Consider the following 15029-nt stretch of genomic DNA (forward strand, 5'->3'; position numbering starts at 1 on the left):
GGACAGCAACCATTATTTTTTACAGAGTTTTATATAGCACGAACTTGACTCGAAGGTATCTGGTATCAGAGTGCTTTACATAGCACCAGTTGCGTTATTAGGTCTCGCCTGACCCAGCGCATGCTCTGGTCTGGCGAGACTTATTGAGAGGGCTCCAAAAAGAGCTACCAGGCCAGCCTAGAGCTACAGTGCAAGTGCGCGGGCGCGCGCGCCGCGCTTTACCGCAATTACTTTCACTTTCGCGGCCCCACGGCCGCTTTAATGTTTGATCGTGATTACTTTCACTTTCGCGGCTGCAGGGCCGCTTTGCATAGCCAATAGGTCTCGCTTTTGGGACCTTATAAGTATTTAGTTATGCAACTGTTGCATGGCTAAACACTTATAAGGTCCCAAAGGTGAGACCTATTGGCTATGCCAATGCTTGTTTTTTGTTAGGCACGGGGAGATTAAGTGATTTGCCCAGAATCACAGGATGTTCAGCGTCATTGCAGAGACTCGAACCCAGTTTCCCAGATTCGAGGTCGACCGCCCTAGCCGTTAGGCCAACTCCTTTCCCTATGTGGGTCTTCCGGGTGCCAGCACGTCTTGGATGAACAATTTAATTTGACCCAGCTGCATTGTATACTAGAGTGTCCAGGTGCAGCGCCTTGCCTGTTATGGACGGTGATTGGCCCCAGAGCACAGTAACAGCTTTTATTTTCATTGGTAAGCTGGGCCGCTGCCACTACAGTTAGTAGCGCCTTTCAATATGGTCCATGTCCCCCGATCATGGAGGAGGTTATTCTTGCTTGCAGACAGGTTGTTTTTTCAAGTCCTGACCTGCCCGGCCCACCTACCAGTGTTTCAACAGCTACCCTACCACCCCCCCCTCCCTATCTGACAGACATGACCTGACCTCATACCAGCCTCCACATGTGTTGCTGGGGTCGCGGGCAGGGCACTGACATCATCGACTTGTGTGCTGTCTTTAAAAGGCAGCCATCTGACCTGTGACTGGACCGACCGGCCTACTGAGAGGATTCAAGCTATCCGCGCATTGCATCCTCCAGGAAGCATTGAGACAATTAGCAGAAAAGACGGAATGCGGATACTTCAAATAAGTTTTGTTTTTTTAACTGTAAACCTGGACTCCCTGTCACCTGTGTGTGTGTGTGTGTGTGTGTGTGTGTTCAGCTTAGCGGTTGCATCAGGCAGTGGAGGGATTGAGGAGAGCACCGAATGAGAGAGCAACACATGAGTCTGTTCTTAATGTGGCATTTGGGGTCACACTGCTGTGCATCGGATGTCCAGCGTGGAGTTAGTCCCAAGAGGGTGCAGGAGAACTGAGGTGGTGCATGCATCCTCCAGGCTATGGTAACGTTCACCTATCCTTCTGCCTTTGCACTATGAGTGACACTTTCTCGCAAGCAAAATGGGTGTAATTTCTGATATTTGTAAGTTTTCCTTGTCTCCATTGCTTTATTGTGCTTGCAAGAAAGGGTCACATATAGCCGTTTTAGTGTCACTCATAATTACACTCAAATTATGAAAATGTCACATATAGCAGATTGAAACCTTGGCGGCTATGGCCAGTGGAAGTTGCTGCCTCCAGGAGGAAAGTGCTGTTGAGTAGGTATTAATAAGGAAGCAGGGACTTGAGTGGAGATGCAACTCAGACAGTTCTTGGACAGGGTTGGACCCCATAGCCTTTTTGGGGAGCACTGGATGTCCCTGAAGAGAGAATACTCAGTGATCTGAATTTCGGCCCTCTGGAGAATGAATCAGGAGTCTGGAACTTTATAAAATATTTACTTGTACAAGGGTTGTAATGTCCAGAAATCTACATATCCTTTAAAAAATATCCACTTATTCCTTTTGCATATCATCATATAGCACACTTGGAACATTATAAATAACCTCAAATTCATACATTTTGCAAGGATGTGAACATGGTTTTTATTGTGGAACCACTGTCAGTAATGTAAGCTGAGCTAGCTCAGTTCCCTTATAGTGCACATCCTTCTAGTAAAGGATAATAATCCTAATTTTAATTCATTCTAAAAGTAAAGGCTTTGCATTACTAATCCTATATACAAGTTTGAACAACTTATTCATATGGATATAAGCCTCGCTATAGTGACAAAACATTATTTTTTACAAATCCATTCTATAGTACTGTAAACTGGCCTCCAAAGGGTTTGTGCTGCAGGGAGTTGTTCCTACTTGTCCAGCGAGAACAAGTTCTTGCCCATGACTCCAAACAATAAGAGCTGGGCGCCGGGCAATGGGAATTCCATTTTCCTGGTGGGTGGGTGGTGAATTGGCATAATTGGGCAGTAGCTGTCTTATTTCTGTTCTGGCTTCTATCTTACTTTTGTGATATTTGGCAGGTTGGGGGAGAATGGGTATGGTGAAGATTCATGTTAGAAAATGTGGGTTTTAAGTATCTGGGATTGCAGCTTGAAATGTCAAGGACTGAAATTTCAAAACGCCCATATTGGGTCTGGCTAGAGACCTCTTTAGCTATTGTCACCATATATGTCATTGTTGAACAATATACGTAAAGAGGAGCTTTGGGTCCGGCCTCTTCAGCTGTTGGTCGTTAAAAATGTAATTTACGTTTTAGATCACCCCAAGGATAGCCATTTGGAGTAACAAGTGAATGTCTTGAAAGAGTATTTCCTCTGTATTGCAGTTCAACTTTTGATTGGCCAGCAATTGTACGAGTCCGTCTAGGGAGTACGATGGACCGACAGTGAAGCTACCATACACTATAATGGAAGTGCTTTGTTGTTGTGTATGTTCCCCGTTAGCCTGCTCTTAGTCAGTAGTTGTAGTAGAGACTGCTGCTATCCATTTGCAGAACATGTCACCATGGCTAACTACACACTCCACCCCACCCCTGACCCTGTCCTCGCACTAGGCAGGTATGTTCCGGATGGACACACTGGTGGTGACTTATCCATTGGTGTGGTGGGATTGGAGAAAGAAAAGCTGCCATAAACAGTGACTAACCAAATGTATGAGCAAGCCCAAAAGCAGGCCACCTGTTGAGAGTGGTGGGAGCTGGATCTTTCATGGTGCCACCTCCTACAGCTACTGTGCCACTCACCTCTCACTGTGTGTATTGTATTTTTGAAGAAACAGCCACTTCATGCTGCACGTCATGCTGCCTTTAGTCCAGTAGCAGTGTGCGTAGCTGCATGTTGGGATTTACTCTTTTTGGTACTTTGAGAGCGGGTTCCATTTTCAGCTGGCTTATCTCGTATGTTGCTACAAATCAGAGCCCAGAAAGTCACAGTGGTTCAGACCAACGTCGGTGAGCTCTGAGCTAAGGATGTGGGACAGGTGCATGATGTTAAAGTTCTTGGGAGCCCATCCGTGCTCTCCAGACATGCTAAGAATGACAATGTGATGTTGGCTGTCATACTGCAACGCAAGTATGTATATGTGCAGGCCTGCCAGAAGCAGCTCATAACTTGCCACACGGGCAAGAGCTTTCAAGAAGCACCGAAAGATAGAGGTTGTACAGATTCAATGTTAGCACAACATCCTAGAAATCAGGGCAATGGAACTACGTCCATCTACATAGGGGTGCTGATAGGATAAGGGCCTAGAGTGTGCATCATGTCCTGGGGTTGGGGATAGAAGGACTGCCTCCAACTTCCTTTGTTTCTTATTTAATTTTTCTAATTACATTTTTCCCCCAGTTTGTTGTTATTGAAAACTTCCTATTGCAGGATGTCCCTCAGTTTATTCACATTTGCTAGTGCGTCCCACAGTGGTGTTTCGCTCATCAGGATTCCCAAATATCTGTTTGCCTTTTTCCAGACTGTTAGAGCTGATTTGTTGTGTGTACGCATATCCCTATCTTGCTTTGCCCATTTATAGGGATGCAGTGGAACCCCTCGAGCACATAGCGTACCTGCCCATTCTTAAGAGCTGGCTCCTTTGGTAGGCAAAACACTCGGTTGTTAACCACTACCAGTTGGGCCACCCAGTAATATTTTCGTATATCCAGGATTGCAGTCCCTCTGTTGTAGACGCCTCTCCTCAGTTTATGTAATGTAATGGGCAGTAGCTTGTCCATGATGGTAACGCAGAGCAGAAGTTGTACCTATGCTTCTAGTTTTATGCAGAACCTGTGGGGAACACTATATAGGGTATTCTTGAGGGTACAGACAAACCTGAGTAGGGTTATCATCTTGAACATGGCTGCTGACCTAGTAGGGACAGTGGCAAGGAACACAACCCCAGTGTCGGAAACCAGCTTTGAATTTGTCTAGCAGTGTTTACAGATTTGATCTAAAACATTCCTCACAATGTCCAGTTGTCAATACTCCCAGATACTGTAAGCCCTGGGGGGGGAACAGCCAGTGGGCACTTGTAGTATTGGTGCGTAGGCCCTCATCAAATGAATAGTTTGGACTTCCCTCAGTTAATCCTGTACCCTTATTATTTGCAGAAGATCATGAAAATTTGTTACAATTGTTAACCAGCAACATAGGATGTGCTACGTAAAGAAGCACATTGTCCGCATAAAGCAACACCTTCCCATCCTACTTCCTGGATCCTTTCGGGTTAAATATACCAAGGGTTCTAGCATCAGTGTGTAAAGCATATGGGATAGAGGACATTACTGCTGAGTTCCTTGCTCCAGCTGGAATGGTGTGGACCAAGCCCCATCACCCCTCGCGCTTGCCAGTGGTGTCTGATATAGCAGTTTAACCCATTGGGTATAACAAGGGCCGAAACCCAGGATGTCAAAGTCTGCAAACAGTAAAGGCTATTCCAAAGTGTCAAAGGCCTGATCTGTTGATCGGATCAATGTTGGTCCCACAACCCCCTTTGTATATACCATACAGCTATATAGGTGTTGCAAGTTAAGTCTGGTGCTTCTGTGGGGCATAAGCCATATTGATCAGCGTGTACCAGAGTGGTGGCGGCCACCGTGCTCAACATATTGCTAACACCTTGGCTAAAGCTTTCACCTCCTTGTTAAGTAAGGAGACAGGCCTGTAGGAGGCACAGTCCCCTGGTTGCTTATTTTCTTTAAGTATTGCCATGATCGTGATGAGACGGAAGTCATATAGGAACACGCTCTCCTCGCTGGCCTGTGTAATCATTTGTATGATATGAGGGTAGTGGGAGATAATTTACGAGCCATCCATTTGTGCAGCTCCACCATTCTGACCCACCACCTTACCCTACTTCAGTTCTCCAGTAGCTTGGGTGACCTCGTCATCTGTTCTGTCTATCTTTAATTCCATCCTGTCCTCCCCTGAGAGCCTCGGTACAGTAATGTAGCTAAGACCTTTTAATTTTTTTTAAATTTATTTTTTAAATTGTTTTATCGCATTAGAACATTAACACAGTTAACTGAATAAACTAAGTTGCGTGATATCACAAATGTGCCATGACCGAGAAAATCATCAATTTCTATGTTACATTTCGAATACCCTTCACATTAGGCCAAGGATACTTCGAGGACAACCATTATGCAATCTCCCCCCTCCCTCCCCACACAGTACGATGTTGTCTATCTCTATATTCTCTGTTGGGCTTCCCCTCTCCATTTTGTGCCCTCACATGTCTCATGCTTTACTCACCGCCTATCTGTTCTATGTCAGCTATGACGTCAAGCCTGTAGTATTCCCTCCATTTGCCCTGTAATTTATGGATTTTTTTCGGGCAGCCTCTCGCCTTGTATGTGACCCTTTCTGCGGCCATGTACATATCCATTTCCTTCCTCCATTCTTGAACCATTAGCATATTCTTATCTCCCCACCTTCTCGCTATGTCTCTTTTTGCTACTACTGATCCTAATGTCCTACATAGCAATTGTGACCTATCAATGTCTACGTCATTTGGAACTCCTAGCAGGATAAATTTGGGGTCTAGAGGAATATCTGTCTGTAGTAATTTATTAAGTTCCGCAAGGACAGCCAGTATGTCTGTTTATCAAGTATTGGGGTATCTTTCATAGATTTACATGCCTGAATCATTCCCCGTCGAAGTGGAAGTCCCACGGTACATATAACAAAGTAGTAAATAGTAATATCCATAGGCTATCATGGAGGTAACATGCATTCCATAGCCTATTAGCCTCCTTTTACAACAAGCATTTACAATGCAACGGTCTCGGCATTGTTAAAGTTAGAGCTATTGGCATTGCTCATGACAATGCAGTTTCTTTAAATGTTTTAAAAACAAAAACATAAACAAAAATAATGTCATTAGCAATGCCAATAGCTCTAACTTTACCAATGCCGAGACCATTGCATTGTAAATGCTTGTTATACTTGCGGTTCGGATTGGAACCTCAGAGCGCGATTACCACGGACAGCGCACTCACTGAGAGGTATTTGGAGTGCCGATGAATACGGAACACTAGCCTTAATTTGGACTTTTTTGCACGGGACTTTGCTCTACACGAAAGGAACCGTTTTAATAAGGACATCATCGTGAATGTCAGTTACATTTTATCTACATACCAGCCGGGACGGAATTACAACCGGCGGAGGAGTCCATCACTTTTTGCAGTTGCCGTAAAGCCCAGAAGTCGTCGTGGGGTACATTCCCAGACGAAACACGTGTTGGCTGGGCAATTTTCGGATTAAAGGATACAAGAAAATCACAACTACACTGATTGATCTAATTTGTGTGATATATGTGTTTATTGAATTTGTGAAGAAACTCGACAAACGTCTTACGAAGAATTGAAATTAATACAAGCATGTGCATAGGCTTGCTTTAATCACTTGTATACTTGTTCTGGGTTGGAATATAGTTATTTACAGTAGTGTGATTTCTTTAAGAGATTAAAAGAGAGCAACAAACATACTATGAAGGTTTAATCAACCCTTCAAAGTGACTTACAAAAGAACAAATCCGCAAAAGCCACTTCTTTCACGTTTGCTGAACAGTTGTAATTTTGACTAGACACGTACGTCTTTCACACTCTTACTAGACTTATTGCCAACACAACTGGACTGGAATCAGATACAACTGTAGATAAAACAATGCAATGTTTTAACTCACAGGTGATGACCGATGTCACAATCACGTGAGATGGTAATTAGATAGTGAAGTGTTGCAGTTATTGCAGGATTTAACATATCACATTAAAGTTGGAATCGACGCTTTAAAATCCCCCTGCGGGTCTTCAACTTCTAAAAGGGCATTATATCCGAAAGGCTTTCCTAATTTACATCATAAAGGAAGTTCCTGCCATAGAAAGCTACCGGGAAATGTTTCTTGATCTACCCGTAAATTTACCTACGAACGAAAACGTTTTGTGATGGTAGGTATTTGAAAACTGTAATAAGAGCCGTCAACAGCTTGAGGGAGGTGTCGCGGTTAAGAAAGGCGCTGTAATGGACATACTTGCACTGACTCCCACTGGCCTTGACGTAAAAAAATGTGTTGGCATGTAATTAAATAGAACCTAACTGCCTTCACTCCGCTACAATTAAAGCGACGTACGGTGCAAAAGCCAAAAGGGCTTTAACTAGCTTATAATGGTGAACGACGAATCTTTTCTGCATACTACCAACTTTGTTTCAGTTGGGCAAACGACAACATCTCACAACCAAGCGACAGAACCAATTGCGCAGACGGAATTTTACCACGACAGCTCCTCCTTGAAATACAAGCACCAAATAAAGTGAAGGCGCAACGCTCCTCCTCTTCCTCCCCCGACAGTGTGTTTACAAAACTTACTTTCAATGTCAGCAAACTTCAGTGATAATACAAAAGATAACCTAACGTTACGGAAAGCGTAAAAAAACATCACGCTGACGTGATAGCAACGGCCATCCGCACTGTAAACTTAGTCAAAACATAGGTTGCCTTCCAAAAAGAAAACAAGAAAAGCCATAATGATTTCCCACCCGCCTTAGCAGGCTTCTGTTGTCTAGTTTCTAGGTAATAACAAGGCGAGGGCACCGGAAGACACCACCGCCTTTCTCCGAGGCAGAGCAGAAATGCCTCGGAGAAAGGCAGCGTCGTTTTCGGATTCGGGGACCTGTTTTGCTGTTATCTCCTCCTTGAGACTTCTTGCAAAAAACACGCCCCCCGATCCGAAAAGGACGGGGCCTGATCGGAATGACTGACCTCTTCTCCAATGGCTGGCCAGCATTCAAGAGGCCAGCCAATGGAGAACAGGGGAGAAGAGGGGCGGGTTCAAGCCCCTATTCTCCAAGTCATTAAATCTCCGACTTCCGGTTCTGCCTTTCGGCAGACCGGACGTCCTCGACCTAAAAAGGACCAAACTCAAAACACAACCAGTCAGAAGCCGGCACCCTCTAGAACCTTCCCAAGAGAGGCTGAATCCCTCAGATTTTCACCGCACGTCGTGTGTAAGGGAGTCTCCCTGAGCTCTGCTCAGTTTCTTCAACTTTTTCAGATAAGTTTATTCCTTAAAACTTTGAGAAGAATGTCTGATAAAAAAGGATTGTTTAGAGCTTGCAAATCCAGTGGATGTGGATGATATCCACAAAGATTGCATTTATTGTCTCTATCCCAACCATGAGACAAGGCAATGTAAAATATGCCACACTTTCTCTGCAAAAACCTTAGGAGATAGAGAAGGAAGATTTCTATTGTGGCTAAAAAGAGGCACAGTGCTTCTTCGGATGTTGAGAGCGACACGTCCTCCAAGTCTCATAGGAGGCCCAGGTCGCCAGAGAGTCAACCTGAGGAGAGAAAGAAACATTCCAAAGGCTCTCACCTGACTAGAGAATATCAGAAGAAGGAGAAACAGGCTAAGGTTTTCTCAGAGATTGGGTCCCCTCATTCTTCAGGGACATCAAAAGAAAAACGGGACTCTTCTAGTCATTCTAAAGAAAAAATCAGCCTAGACACATGTAGTTATGTCTGGAACTCCTAGCAGGATACATTTGGGGTCTAGAGGAATATCTGACTGTAGTATCTTATTAGGTTCCGCAAGGACAGCCAGCCAGTATGTCTGTATATGTGTGCATTCCCACACGGTGTGTGGGAATGCACACATACACAGCGTTGGCACATTAGGTCTGTTGCACGCCCTTTCCGGTGTAGTTTGGCCTTATTGTAGTAGGCCCTATGCAAAAAATTTTATTGGATTAAACGAAGTCGGGATTTAATTGCAACCTCCCTGGGATGTACTAGGACTGCCACCCAGTCCACATCCTTCATTTCGCCCACATCCTGTTCCCATGTGGCCCTCAGCTTGCCCAGCCTGCCTAGAGCGTTATTGTTTAGTCTCTTACAGTAGCCGATACTGACTTTTTCGTGAGGTGTCCTTGGAGTAACCTCCCCTCCAGTGGTGCATAGTCCGGTATGGAGGAGTCCTCTATATGTTCTGCATTCCATGCATGTTTTAACTGAGCATATTTAAGTAACTGGTTCGGTTGTAGTGAGAATTCAGTCTGGAGAGCAATAAAGCTCTTAAGGACCCTTTTTTTCTATACTATCTCCGACCGTGGAAATACCGATGGTATCCCATTCTTGAACCCTCTTAGTTTTTTTTACCTCTTTCAGCCAGTTCCCGTGCCATAGGGACGTTTCTTTGGTGATTTTATGATCTCGTCTAATTGCTTTGGTTGCCCGTCCCCAGACCTCTATCGTTGTCTGTGTGGCTGGGAGAAGTTCTTTGACACCCCCCCCCCCCCCCACTGCCATATTTGTAATGGAGGAATGTCCTCTTTTGTATCGTCTCTCTCTTGAGCCTATATGTTGAGTGGTCACCTGGCATGTGTATTCAGTCATTGATTGGTGTTAGATGTGCCACCCAGTAGTAGGCCTCCAGATCAGGCAGTGATATCCTGCCATTATATTGGTTGCCATTCAGTGTTATTTTAGGTTGTTTCCCTAGCCACTGGAGCTCAGCATATATTTCACGGAATATTGATCGTGGAAGTGGGCAATATGTATTTTGTAGAGCGTATAGAAATTGTGGAAGTGTTATCATTTTGAACATTGCAGTCCGTTCCAGTATAGTAAGCGGCAGTGTTTTCCATTGTTGTCTTCCTTGAAGTTCGTCAGTATACGTTTAATATTTTTTTGGTAGCATAAATCTTTATACGTAGTTATGAAGATCCCCAGGTATGTAAACCCCGTGGTATGTTATTTGAAGATCCCTGGTAAGTATGGGCCACATCATTATTTCTTTGGGGCTGTAGATCACGGATTTATGCCAGTTTATTTTTTACCCTGAGTTTTGTCCATATATATCTATGGCATCAAAAAGGATGTGAATCGTTATGTCCGGTTGTGTAACGTATAGAAGTATATCGTCTGCATACAACGATCTCTTCTCCTCCCTGGGGTCCTCTGGATCAAGTTGTGAGCTATGTATCTATGGGTGATGACGAACCATACATGCTAATGTCTCTACCGTCATTGCAAAAAGCAAGGGGGATAGGGGGCACCCCTGTCTTGTCTGACGACCTATGGGGCAGTCTTGTGAGATTCTCCCGTCCACCCAAACCTTTGCCCTCGGACCTTTTTATAATAATCCTACCCATTTTCAAATTTTTGGACCTATGCGGAATTTAAGCAGGAGAGCCTCCAAGAAGCGCCAATGAACGGCGTCAAATGCCATTTCTGCGTCTAGGCATATTAATATATGTGGAGTGTCAAGTTTTTTCACCCTCATCATCCAATTATGTGTTCTCCGTAAATTCCATCTAGTGGCTCGGCCTGGCATAAAGCCGGATTGTTCGCTGTGTATCAAGGTAGTTATACCCTGATGCAGTCCTGTGGATAGGATAGTCACCAATATCTTTACCTCCATGTTAAGGAGGGATATTGGATGGTAGGACTCACATCTGTCTTTAGGTTTCCCCTGTTTATGAATCGGTATTATTGTAGTCCTATGGAGATCTAGCGGAAGGGTTCCCTTCTCATATGCCTCCATGAAGAGAGTCAATAAATGGGGGCTAAGTAGGTCTGCACACTTTTTACAGAATTCCGCAGGAAGACCATTGGGCCCTGGGGTCTTTCCTGTGCGTAGTCTAGCTATGGCGGCCTTTATCTCCTCAGTCGAGGTGTCTCACTCCATCCCCAATTTATCTGCCTCATCAAGTGTCGGTGTTTGCATCTCTTCCTGGTATTTTTTGATTGCAGATGGGTCCCCTAGAAGGCGGGCTTCATAGAAGTTCCTGTAATATCGTGCAAAGTTCTGCATAATCTGATCGTCTGTGCAATTTACGAATCCCTGAGCGTCAGTTATACATTCTACCCATCTGGCCTCTTCTTTTTTACTGAGCCAGGCAAGGAGTTTCCCAGATTTGTTTCCTACATCATATAATTTATGTAGGGTCGCTAAGGCCTGCGCCTTAGCCGCTTGGCATGCCCCATCTTTGAATTCCTGCTGCACGTCCTGTAGTTGCCTGAGTATTAGGGGGTCTTTCTGTATTGTTTCTCTAGGGCTAAGATACTCTTTTCTAGGTTCACTTGGTCTTTCTTTCTTTCCCATGATATACGGTTTTGAGCTCTATCCCGCAGGACTGGTTTGTATGTTTCCCACATTATGACGCCAGATTCAACCGATCCTAGATTTTCCTAAAAAGACTACAGTATCAGCCCGTAGACCTTTTAGCATAATCTTGTTTTAGAGGTCCCACACGTCTAACCTCCATTGAGTATATCTGTCCTGTTGTCGACCCCCCTATTTGTACATAGAGTGGGGAGTGATCCGACAGGCCTCTGGCTAGGTATTCTGCTTTGTTTACTTCACCTACTTTGCTTTTCGCGAGAAAAAAGTACTCCAGTCTGGAGTAGACTTTATGTGCCACTGAGTAGTAAGAGTCCTGCTGCACGCTTAGATTCACGTATCGCCACACATCTAGTAGTCCCAGTGTTTCTGCAAGACGAGCCAGTGGCCAGTGGTGCAGTCGTATGTATTTGGTTTGGGCCTCTCTGATCTATGGGCGTGTGCATGATATCATTGAAGTCGCCCCCTACTATATCGATCGAGGTCGGGGACTCCAAAAGGATCTCTGTTAGTTTGTTTAATTTACGGGCTTATAGTTTAGGCGGGGCGTATACGGAGACCAGGGTCAGACTGCATCTGCCTCATATTCCGGTCACCCCCACATATGTACCTTGTGAGTCTATCCATGTGCGTATGGGATGAAAAGGTGGCAACATTTTAATCAGAATTGCCTCTCCCCTTGAGCCGGACGTATATCCTGCGTGGGCCAAGACCTTGTACCTTGCCCTGCCAAGTAGTCTGCATTTAGTTCCTTTCATATGCGTTTCCTGAAGTAACACTACGTCTGGGTGTACTCGTTTGATGTATCTATTCACAAGGCCCCTCTTAATCGTGTCCCCAGGCCATTGACGTTCCATGTTAGGATAGAGGTAGGGTCTTTATCTGGTGTCATTGTCATGTTTTGGGTTATATCTGACCTTCTGTATGGGGTATGTTGGAGAGTGCTTCCTGGCTCGGTGTCTCTGTCGTGGCATGCATCCTGTATGTGTCCTGCGACTAAAACTGAGCAAAAAATCTAGTTCCCCCCCCCCCCCCCCCCCCACCAACCCCTCTCCCCACCTCCCCTTCTTCACACCATTCCCAACCATCTCGTTTCATGTCCCATGTGTATGTGTAAGTAGAGGTCTGTTGCCCACCCTTCCTGACAACTTAAACTATGAGCTCAACCTCTCACAGTGGTAAAACTTGGAATATCGAAAACGGAAAAGCAAAAAAGGAGAGAGAAGAGAGTCAAGAAGAAAAGTTGTTGCAGGCCTCCCCAGACCTGTCTCCTTAACTGAGTCTCTGGGTCTCTGTCTAGTAGATTTCCAAGGAGGTGAGTGGGGTGTGGCCACACATTCTCTCGCTCCTCCGGTCGAAATTTTTATTGCAGTCCCTTATTTTTGTTTCAGCTTGAATCCGGTGCCTCTTCTTGTCTCAACGGAGCTTCAACCTCCACGTCTTCTTCCATTGCCGCTATTTATTTCACTAGTGTTATGTTATTTTAATTTACACAGTGCGCGGCTACTCGAAAGTGTCCCGGCGCTTGCTTCAGAAAGAGAAAAATGCACACAAATCAGAGACTAAAAAAGCAACGTTTTTAGTTTTTTCTTAAACAGTGGATCCTGGGTGCCCCGAAGAGCCAAGGGCAGCATGTTCTAGGCCAGACCAGCTTTCCGCACAAAGTAATTCCCACCAAGTCTTTGGCGATTGAACCTCGGGTCTGTATTAGCAGCTGAGCAGACGAGCGCAGCTGTCTCCCTGGTATGTAGAAGGCAAACCTCTTCTGCAAATAAATAGGGCCTAGGCCATAAAGGGCCCGATGCACGATAGACAGCATTTTAAATTTCAGACGAGATTCAACTGGGAGCCAGTGCAAAGAGCGCAGGTGGGTACGAACACTCTGCCTTGATGACAAACCCAAAAGAAGTCTGGCCGCCGAGTTTTGGACAACTTGCAGTTTCTTGGCAAGAAAACCCGGGCTACCAACCAGGAGTGCATTGGCATAGTCCAAGCGAGATAAAATCAGGGCACGGACCACAGTTTCTTTGGCACTACCTGGCAGAAGGGGAAGAAACTTCCTCAGGGTTTTCAAGGTGCCAAAGCAGGTACCGGCCAACTTCTTCACTTGTGTCGAACCAGACGCCAAGATGTTTTGCGGCGCCTTTGCTCGCAGTTGGTCGCAGCCCTCCGTCCATGGGTCTGCGTCATTTCATGTCCTCCAGCGGTGCGACGTCCTTTCAGGTGAGCGGGGGGGAATGGGGGAAGCAGATGTCATGTAATATGTGCCTGGCGCTTTTCTCTCTCTGTTTGGTTCCCGGTCGGGCCCCTTCACTGCTGCGTCACTTCACCTGTAGATGGTGGCGGACGTCTGGGCGAGAAGGGCCGTCTCCTCCCCACTCCAGCTAGCCCCTCAGTGAGTCTCCTCAAGCCTGGTGTCTCGGACTCCGAGGCCCCGGTTGGGCACACCGTCGCCTGGGGTCTCAATGAGCTTTACCCGGTTTTGGCCCGGTGTCTGGTCGTCTCTCCACCGCAGCGGCCTAGGCAGTGGTATATTCCCTGTCTTCTGGGCCAGGTCCCGGTGCGATTCTCCAGCTTCTACGGCGTCCTTTTCTTCGGCGACTTAAATTTGTTTATATACCTTTTTAGTTTCTGTTTGATTGCTGGCTTTGTCATTGATGGTGTTCTCCCACTCTTGGGCAACTTTTATCCCCCACGGGACTGCCAGATTTACTTCGGATCTACAGCATTGGCCGGAGCTTTGTGAGGACACATCTCACTCGGCCATATTGTTGGCCACGCCCTTGTAGCTAAGAACTCTTGAATTCCATTGGAGGTTTACTTACTGTGGTACTTGAAATGGTCTTGTTAGTACTTAGCAAAGGTGTTGATATGTGTATCACATGGATTGTCTGTCCTTCTGTCGTGATCTCCTGTGTTCAGCTATGCTGACTGTATAACTAGAAAGCACACAAAAGGGGGGATTAGGCAGGAATGCAACTTGCTGGGTTGACCCAACTGTTAGCAAATGGGTGCTCCAATAGCCCAATACATGCACATGGAGACATCAATTAAGTTTTCCTAGAATCGTAACAAACTTGTTCAGGGATGGGGACAAAGTAATAACAGACAGAGATGGAATCTTATCTGGACAGGTCACCTCTTGCTAGCTTGATTGCTGCCTGCCACCACTATATTTTTCCTGTTTACTTTCTCTCATTTAATATGTTTTTTGCACATCTCAAAATGTACTTACTGGAGTCTTGACACCACTCTACTGCAAAACATGTTTTCATTGACTATGATCAGATTGAACATCAACAAATAATGTACGACTTTGATTAAAAGCATCTTTCCAATATCAATTAATTTGTTTAAATGTAATGGTTAAAATAAGTCGACAATTAATATATTTTTGAATTATTTCCAGAATAAGCAAAAGAACCTAGTTTATAAGTAGACATTTGAATGTTGTTTTTTTTTTAAAGCGTCATTTTTTTTTCATGCGTTCTTTTTATTAAATTGTTATCCTAACAGCATATTGTGATAGTTGCATTACATTGTCAGGTGATAGGTATACATCTGAGTACCA

The 15029-nt window shown here is 45.1% G+C and overlaps 1 protein-coding gene across 2 annotated transcripts in view; it reads left to right on the top strand.

The window, feature by feature from the left end:
* Positions 1-15029, top strand: part of GTF2F2 (general transcription factor IIF subunit 2) — a 993146-nt gene that overhangs the window by 68954 nt on the left and 909163 nt on the right. The window lies entirely within an intron of this gene.

This window comes from Triturus cristatus, chromosome 8 (assembly GCF_964204655.1).
Source record: "Triturus cristatus chromosome 8, aTriCri1.1, whole genome shotgun sequence".
Taxonomy (NCBI): domain Eukaryota; kingdom Metazoa; phylum Chordata; class Amphibia; order Caudata; family Salamandridae; genus Triturus; species Triturus cristatus.